Raw genomic sequence first — 8904 nt, 5'->3', positions numbered from 1 at the left:
GAGAGAGAGAGAGAGAGATTCAGCCAAACGTTCATTTCATTCTTTCCTTCTCTCCTTCAGAAGACCGTAATTTTGTCTGTAGTACTTGCTTTTGGCATTGCTGGGGGAGCTAGCTGGTAGAATCTCACGGAATACTTGTTTTAGTACTATAGCACATCTGGCTCCTAATATCCTGAGTGCTCAAATAGTCTCATGCCTTCCTTCGTCTGCTCTTCTGTGTTCCCTGCTTCTCATTATCTCTGGGGTCTCCCAGCCTTTGAAGACTTTCATTGGTCAAGCTATCACTGCACCTGAAAGGTAGACCTGGTACAGCTATGGGGAGGGAGCACCCCTGAATTTTGCAAAATGCAGTGAACTTCATATCAAAGGAGATAACATGGACTTTGAACAATGAAGGCTCCTGAGTTATAATTATAATGTAATGTTATTTTCACCTTCATGTCTTTGTGTACTTTGATATTTATTGAGAGAAGTCCTACTCCTGGACTATAACAAATTCATGCAGTTCCATGACTTTTATGCTTATTCTTAGATAATTAAAAGTTCTGCAGTGACTTTAAGGTACCAAACACTCCTCCAATCTAGATACCAGAATGCTTGTATCCATATAATAGCAAAAAGCAAAACAAAACAAAACAACAACAACAACAACTCAATGGCTAGGGCAACTATAGATAGGAGTGACTGTAAAAATGAAGGGATGAGACCAATGGTATTTTTCTCCTCTTTTGAATTCAATTAAATTTAATTTATTTCAATTCAATTTAATTTAATTTATGTATATGTGTGTGTGTATGTGTGTGTGTGTGTGTGTGTGTGTGCGTGTACATGTTGGGGTGTGGTGTTCATAAAGAGGTGAGTGTACAATGGTCCTCTCCTTCTACCACCCGGCATTCAGGGATTGGACTCAGATCTTCAAGCTTGACAGCAAGCATCCTTATTCACCGGCCCAGTCTCTTCTTGATCAATTATCCCTTTCTAGCTCTCAGTCAGAATTGGGAGCCATCTGGAGTTGGAGCAAGCAGGGAATGAGCAGAGAGGAAGAGGGAGGTGTGTACTGTTAAACTATGATAGGCAACTATGGCCTCTGGGTCACCCTGCGTTCTCTTGGGAACTGTGGAGGGTCTTTGAGAAGTCCTCTGTATTAATCACCTTTCCCCCCTCATGGCTATGTAAAGTGAACCCAAGGAAGAAAGATTTTCCACCGGCTCACAGTGCGAAGGTACAGTCTGTCATGGTGGGGAAGGCATGTTTGTTGGCTATGGCTGGTCATGTTGTGTCCACAGTTTGGAAGCAGAGAGAGAAGAGCGCCCATGCTCAGCTTGCTGTCTTCTTTTTAATCCAGTCTGGCTTCCTGGTCTCTGGGATGGTGTCCTGCATTCAGGGTGGGTCTTCTCTCATCACACCCTCACAGACACACCCAGAGGCAAGTGGCCTAGGCAACACTAATCTGATCAAGTTGACGGTGGAATTTAACCATCCCCTCTGGTTTATCCTGTAGCTCTCTTGTGCAGGTCATCACTCCTTTGTCACCATGTCCACATGGTCACACTGCATCTCCAGATCACAGGAAGCATCCCAGAGCTTCTGCTGAGGACTGCTCATCTTTGGAGGTGAAACTTTTCATCAGAAACCACTAAGGCTTTAGGACTGCTCTCTCCCAAACTACCCTCTTGGTGAGAATTCATAGGTCAGTTCCAAGGTTAAGGAAACATCCCCTTTCCATGGTAGAAGCAGCCAGGTAACCCACCTCTCCTTCCCTTTAAGATTTCCTGTCTGGAGTCCAGGGTGGGTATCTATGCAGCCTTCCCAAAGTCCCTTTTGACAATTTGAAAGGAGAGACAGGCACCTCTGACCCATCTCCATGACCCCAGAAAGCAGCAAGGCTCATGGTACATCCATATTTCTTTTCTAAATATATCTTCCTAAATCTTCCATTTCTAAAAGTCAGATTGCTTTATACCCTTGGTATGGATGTAGATGAGAACTTGAGTTCAGAAAGACGTTTTTGAATTTTTTTCCCCCTTAAACATGTGTAGCTAATTCTGGTGTCATGGTATCTCAGGAAAAGGTTTATCATCTCATTATAGAGTTCATGTTGGTTTTGATGTGGCCGCAGGTGAAGGAAAGGTCCCCAAAGCCACATTCTGGGGCAAGTGCACTTGTGTCTCTGACATTCATTTCTTAAGGAAGATGGTCTTGTGGGAACCAACAAATTTGACTTGGGACAATCAGAAATTCCTGTGGCTTCTCCCCTGGCCTGATAATGGAGAGATGGATTTCCTAGGCCAGAGAACACAGTGGTGAGTTCTCAGCCTTCCCTGGCAGAGCCCATTCAGAGAGCCAGGGGCACTCTCGCTCCTCCTCTTCACGCTCGTCCATGAGGCTGACTCTCCTGAAATTAAGTGTAGTCGAGCAACAAGGAATCTCAGGAGTTTGTTGCTGTTCCTTCACGTCTGGATATTCATGAGGACTCTCATCCTAGCACTGGGGAGAGGAGCAAGCTTTTGGAGGCTCTCTTGATGTTGGTATGGCTGAAGTAAGGCACTGAGGAGCTAGAGGGACAAGCTGGTATAGAGAGGGGAGGTTAGCAACAGCATTCTACCAGGCAGGGGAGAGCTGCCTGGGCTGGATGCCCACTTCTTCAAATGGATGAGTCCATTTGATGGAGCTCGGCTGTCATGTCGTCCAGCTGTTTTTATGTGTGGATGTTGAGTCTCTTCTCCAAACTTGGCTGCTACTCTGCAAGGTCAAAGTCTACCTGCATCTTCTACCACCCACATTGAGTCTTGTGCAGGTCACTGGACACAGTAGGGGCTGGGTTAATGCTGACTGAGTGGCTGGAGCCCAGTGAGCTCAATTAGAAGCAGTTGGTAGCAAACTTCATTACACATTCAGTTCTGCTAAAGCCACAAGTGTTCACCAAGGGCTTTCTAGGTGCCTGGCACCACACAGAGCCATTACCTAATTATTTTGATCTGAATCCAATGGAGAGCTCAAAATTAATTCTTCAAGCAAACCTGTTTTAATGCATGATTGTTATGGAAAATGTATTGGAAAAAGATAAAGATAAAATGGAAAAGGTAACCACTGTCCCACTGTCCATATTTTCCTAAATTTCTTTCAAGCACATATGTAATTGAATTCACTTTTATACTAAATATTGTTTTATTCATTTCATTTCTTATATTTGAAAATTGATCACAAATATTGTTTTGATTCTTTAATATTTCATATCTTCATAATATACACTACAAACTCACTATAGAAAATATAAAAAAAATCAAAGAGTGTAGATAATTGGCTAAATGACATCATAAAAGTCTTTCCAAGGTTTAGATGCTAAATTGATTCCCTTCAGGTCTTTTTTTTTCCTTCTATGAATTTGTATGTAGTTTACAATACTATCATGTGGTGTGTATAGTATTTTTAAAGATTTATTTTTATATGTGTGTGTGTGTGTGTGCACACTCACTGTGTGTGCATGTGCAATGTGGGTGCAGGTGCCCAGAAGGTCAAACAAGGGCGTTGGATCCCTTGGAGCTGGAGTTACAGATGGCTGTGAACCACTTAATCTAAGTGTTGGGCTCTTGAGTCACCCCCACGCAGCCTTGGCTTGCTGTGTGAGTCGGGCGTGGTCCGGGCCCACCACCCTGCTCTGTACTACTACTCAGCTTTCCCGTCAAGATGCCTGAGGAAGTGCACCATGGAGAGGAGGAGGTGGAGATCTTTGCCTTTCATGCAGAAATTGCCCAGCTCATGTCCCTCATCATCAACACTTTCTATTCCAACAAGGAGATTTTCCTCTGAGAGCTAATCTCTAATGCTTCAGATGCCCTGGACAAGATTCACTATGAATGGACCCTGATGGACCCTTCCAAGTTGGACAGTGGGAAAGAGCTGAAAATTGACATCATCCCCAACCCTCAGGAGCGCATGCTGACTTTGGTGGACACTGGCATTGGCATGACCAAGGCTGACCTCATTAACAACTTGGGAACCATTGCTAAGTCTGGCACGAAGGCGTTCATGGAGGCTCTGCAGGCTGGTGCAGACATCTCCATGATTGGGCAGTTTGGTGTCAGGTTCTACTCAGCCTATCTAGTGGCAGAGAAAGTGGTTGTGATAACGAAACACAACAATGATGAGCAGTACGCCTGGGAGTCGTCAGCAGGTGGCTCCTTCACCGTCCGGGCAGACCACGGTGAGCCCATTGGCCGGGGTACCAAAGTGATCCTTCACCTCAAAGAAGACCAGACAGAGTACTTAGAGGAGCGGAGGGTCAAGGAGGTGGTGAAGAAACACTTGCAGTTCATAGGCTATCCCATCATCCTCTATTTGGAGAAGGAGCGGGAGAAGGAGATCAGTGATGATGAGGCAGAGGAGGAGAAAGGCGACAAGGAGGAGGAAGACAAGGAAGATGAGGAGAAGCCTAAGATTGAAGATGTGGGGTCTGATGAGGAAGACGACAGTGGCAAAGACAAGAAGAAGAAAACAAAGATCAAGGAGAAGTACATTGACTAGGAGGAGCTGAACAAGACAAAGCCCATCTGGACCAGAAATCTGGATGACATCACTCAAGAGGAGTATGGGGAGTTCTACAAGAACCTCACCAATGACTGGGAGGATCACCTGGCAGTCAAGCACTTCTCTGTAGAAGGTCAGCTGGAATTCAGGGCATTGCTCTTCATTCCCCGGCGAGCTCCCTTTGACCTTTTTGAGAACAAGAAGAAGAACAACANCATCAAATTGTATGTCCGTCGTGTGTTCATCATGGACAGCTGTGACGAGCTGATACCTGAGTACCTCAACTTCATCCGCGGTGTGGTTGACTCTGAGGACTTGCCCCTGAACATCTCCCGGGAGATGCTGCAGCAGAGCAAGATCCTGAAGGTCATCCACAAGAACATCATCAAGAAGTGCCTGGAGCTCTTCTCGGAGCTGGCGGAAGACAAGGAGAACTACAAGAAGTTCTATGAGGCCTTCTCCAAGAATTTAAAGCTTGGAATTCATGAAGATTCTACTAACCATCACCGCCTCTCTGAGCTCCTTCGCTATCACACCTCTCAGTCTGGAGATGAGATACTTCCCTGTCAGAGTATGTGTCTCACATGAAGGAGACTCAGAAGTCCATCTACTAGATCACTGGTGAGAGCAAAGAGCAAGTGGCCAGCTCTGCCTTTGTGGAGCGTGTGCGGAAACAGGGCTTCGAGGTGGTGTATATGACTGAGCCTATTGATGAGTACTGCGTGCAGCAGCTCAAGGAGTTTGATGGGAAGAGCCTGGTCTCGGTGACTAAGGAGGGCCTGGAGCTCCCAGAGGACGAGGAAGAGAAGAAGAAAATGGAGGAGAGCAAGGCAGTTTGAGAATCTCTGCAAGCTCATGAAGGAGATCTTGGACAAGAAGGTTGAAAAAGTGACAATNTCCAATAGGCTTGTGTCTTCACCCTGCTGCATTGTGACAAGCACCTATGGCTGGACAGCCAACATGGAGCGGATCATGAAGGCCCAGGCACTGCGAAACAACTCTATAATGGGCTACATGGTGGCCAAAAAACACCTGGAGATCAACCCTGACCACCCCATCGTGGAGACCCTGCGGCAGAAGGCTGAGACAGACAAAAAACAACAAAGCTGTCAAGGACCTGGTGGTGCTGCTCTTTGAAACTGCTCTGCTCTCCTCTGGCTTCTCACTTGAGGATCCCCAAACCGACTCCAACCACATCTACTGCATGATTAAGCTAGGCCTGGGCATCGATGAAGATGAGGTCACTGCAGAAGAGCCCAGTGCTGCTGTCCCTGATGAGATCCCCCCACTGGAAGGTGATTAGGATGCCTCTCACATGGAAGAAGTGGATTAAAGCCTCCTGGAAGCCCTGCCCTCTGTATAGTATCCCCATGGCTCCCCCAGCACCCCTGACCCACCTGGCTCTTCTCATGTCTACAAGAACCTTCTATCCTGTCCTGTGCCTTAAGGCAGGAAGATCCCCTCCCACAGAATAGCAGGGTTGGGTGTTGTGTATTGTGTTTTTTGTTGTTGTTGTTGTTGTTTTATTTTATTCTGAAATTAAAAGTATGCAAAATAAAGAAAAAAATCTAAGTGTTGGGAAGCTGACTTGCGTCTTCTGCAAGAGCAGCAAGTGCTCTTAACCACAGAGCACCTTTTCCAGTCCCCAACATATGTATTAAAAGCAATTTTATTTTTAGTGAAATAATATTCTATTTGTCACTAAAAGTAAATGCCAAGCACAGAAAGACCTGTGCCAAAGAATAGTCCTGTTGTCCCCTGCCCACCCTTGCCTGTCTCCAGTCCTGACACCCAGAGGCAGTGACTTTGAGCACTTCTGATGCTTTCCTCTGAGGTAATGCAAGTCTCCATCCACCATTTCCTGCTTGTCTGTACTGGACATTTATCAGCTATACTTCCTGCTTCCATGGCTACTTTTAGTGTCATTGGCACACTATATCAACTCAGTGTTTCCTCAGCTTCATACTGTTGTGTGCTCCACATGGGGACATTGACATCCCCACACCACATCTCTTCACCCTTTCATATCCTCCTGATCAACTTAGGTCATGTTACTCTGAGTTCTCCAGTGTCAGCCTTCACATGGTATCCTGTAACATTTGGGCCTTCCACTTTCCTATGCGTTCATCTGCGCAGTAAGAACCAGCAAAGAGCACTTACTTTCTCGTCTCTGTTAGTCTCCCAAGGACACGCAGGCCATCTAAAAAATTGCTCTCTGTTTTGATTGGCTGTCCATACTCTGTTTTCTTTTTTCTTTACCAAAATTGCTACTTTACTTCAACTTTTCCATCCAATCAGGTATGAGAAAAAATTTTAAAATGTATCCCAGAGGCCTTCTTGGCTGCAGGGCCTCCCTCATCTAGTGCTGCCTGATGCTTGCTCAGATCCTCTCTATTTCTCTCTCTATTTCTTGTGCTCTCTCTCTTTCTTTCTTTCTTTCTTTCTTTCTTTCTTTCTTTCTTTCTTTCTTTCTTTCTTTCTTTCTTTCTTTGGTTCCCCTTCTTCAGGGAGTCCATACTTTTTCTCTTTCTGGTTTCTGTTTGGTTGCAGCCCTTCCAGTGCTTTCCAATGATTTGTGTGAAGGGGTAAACATTTAGAGTTCTTGTACACTCCACCAGAACACTTGATCAATTCTTTCATTGGGTCTAGAATTCTAGGTTGGGATAATTTACTCTCAGCGCATTGAAGTCACCATCACCGACATTGCTCATGAGAACCTGGAAGTCAGCCTGACCTTGTTTCATTAGGCAGAGGACTTACTTTATATCCACAGGAAACACCTAGAAGTTTATCCTTTATATATACAGTATTCTAAAGATTTTCAATAAGATGCCAAGTACAGGTCTCCTCCACCCCTCACCCATACTAGTCATTTATAGGTATTTTTATTTGGCTCGTTCATGTATTTGTCTTTGGAAATTTTTCTTTTCTCTGTGATAATTTCATAGCATAGGGGGACTATGGGGAGTGGACTCTTCCACCTTTTTTGTTTGTTTGTGTTTATGTGTGTCTCTGTGTATATCTATGTCTCTATGTATGTATCTATGTGTCTCTGTGTGTGTCTGTGTGTCTATGTGTCTGTGTATCTGTGTGTATGTGTCTATATCTGTGTCTGTATATATCTGTGTGTCTGGTGTGTGTGTCTCTGTGTGTGTATCTGTGACGCTGTGTGTGTATGTCTATTTGTGTGTGTGTCTGCGTCTGTATCTGTGTCTGTGTGTCTGTCTGTGTCTATGCACACAAATGCCCACTGAGGCCAGAAGAGGGCATCAGATTCTCTGGAGCTGGAGCTCCAGATGGTTGCAAGCAGCCTTATATGAGTCCCGGGCACCAAACTGGTCCTTCAACAGAGCAGAGATGCTCATAACCACTGAATCATCTCATCAGCCTGTAGTTCTGCTTTTTAAACATCAATTCTTCTATTTCTGTTTCCCAGCTTCACTAACAGCAGTGTAACACTTGCCTTCTCCTAGAGTATGGTTTACTCCTTAGAGTAGGTTCCTAGAAGTAAAACACAAGTTCAAAGGTAGCAAGCACTGTGCCAGCTTTGGATACTACTACCCAGTGCTTCCCAGTAAGTCTGTAGTCTTTTTAGATGTCACTATCAACAGGTGAAAACTCTTCTTTGTCACACTGTTGCCAGCTTTGGATAGCGGCAGGGTTTTGTTTGTTTGTTTGGTTGGTTTTTTTTTTTTTTTGATGTTTCTTTAATGGGTGGGGATGATGTTTGCTTTCAAACTGCATTTCATAAATTATTAGTGCACTTGAACATCCTTCCAAGTGTTCAGAAGCCACTTCTTTTTTTCTTCTACTATGAATTGTTTATTTATGTCTTTAGTCCCAAATGGGTTTCTGTTCTATGTTCCCAAACTTAGCAGAGATGTTGCAGCAGGTTTGGAAGTATTTGACTTTGGAGTCAGGTGCTAGTGGCGGTGGGGTGGAAACTTGCTGGTCAGAGCTAGCCCAGGGCCTCTGCAGATGACCGTTAATTCATGCCCTCCTGAACACCTTTTACTTCATCAGTCTGTGAAGGCCACATTTCTTTCTGCAAACAGCCGGGAGGCCAGCAAGAAAGGGATGTCTAGAAGCCAGGACAGAGGTTGGACTTCTGAGAATACACTTACAAATGTATTGTCTTAACCATTACGGTAATGGGTAGTCGCCGGACAGGATCAGAATGGATCTCAGGCCAGAGAATTCTGCTGATAACTTCAACAAAAGAATTGTCAGAACAGTGGCAGGGGTGTTGGTAGAACATGCATATAGTCCTAGCACATGGGGGTGCGGGGCAGAGGGAAGGCGTACAGCCTGAGCTACATATAAGACCTGTGTAACAAAAAAAAGGAAGGAAAGAAGGGAGGGAGAGAGGGAGGGAGG

The 8904-nt window shown here is 44.9% G+C and overlaps 1 pseudogene; it reads left to right on the top strand.

Moving 5' to 3' along the window:
- Nucleotides 1-3681: 3681 nt before the first annotated feature.
- On the top strand, nt 3682-6020 carry LOC110324255 (annotated as a pseudogene).
- Nucleotides 6021-8904: the final 2884 nt, after the last annotated feature.

Source organism: Mus pahari, chromosome 7 (assembly GCF_900095145.1).
Source record: "Mus pahari chromosome 7, PAHARI_EIJ_v1.1, whole genome shotgun sequence".
In the NCBI taxonomy this organism is placed as follows: domain Eukaryota; kingdom Metazoa; phylum Chordata; class Mammalia; order Rodentia; family Muridae; genus Mus; species Mus pahari.
This window is presented reverse-complemented; position numbering and strand designations above follow the sequence as displayed.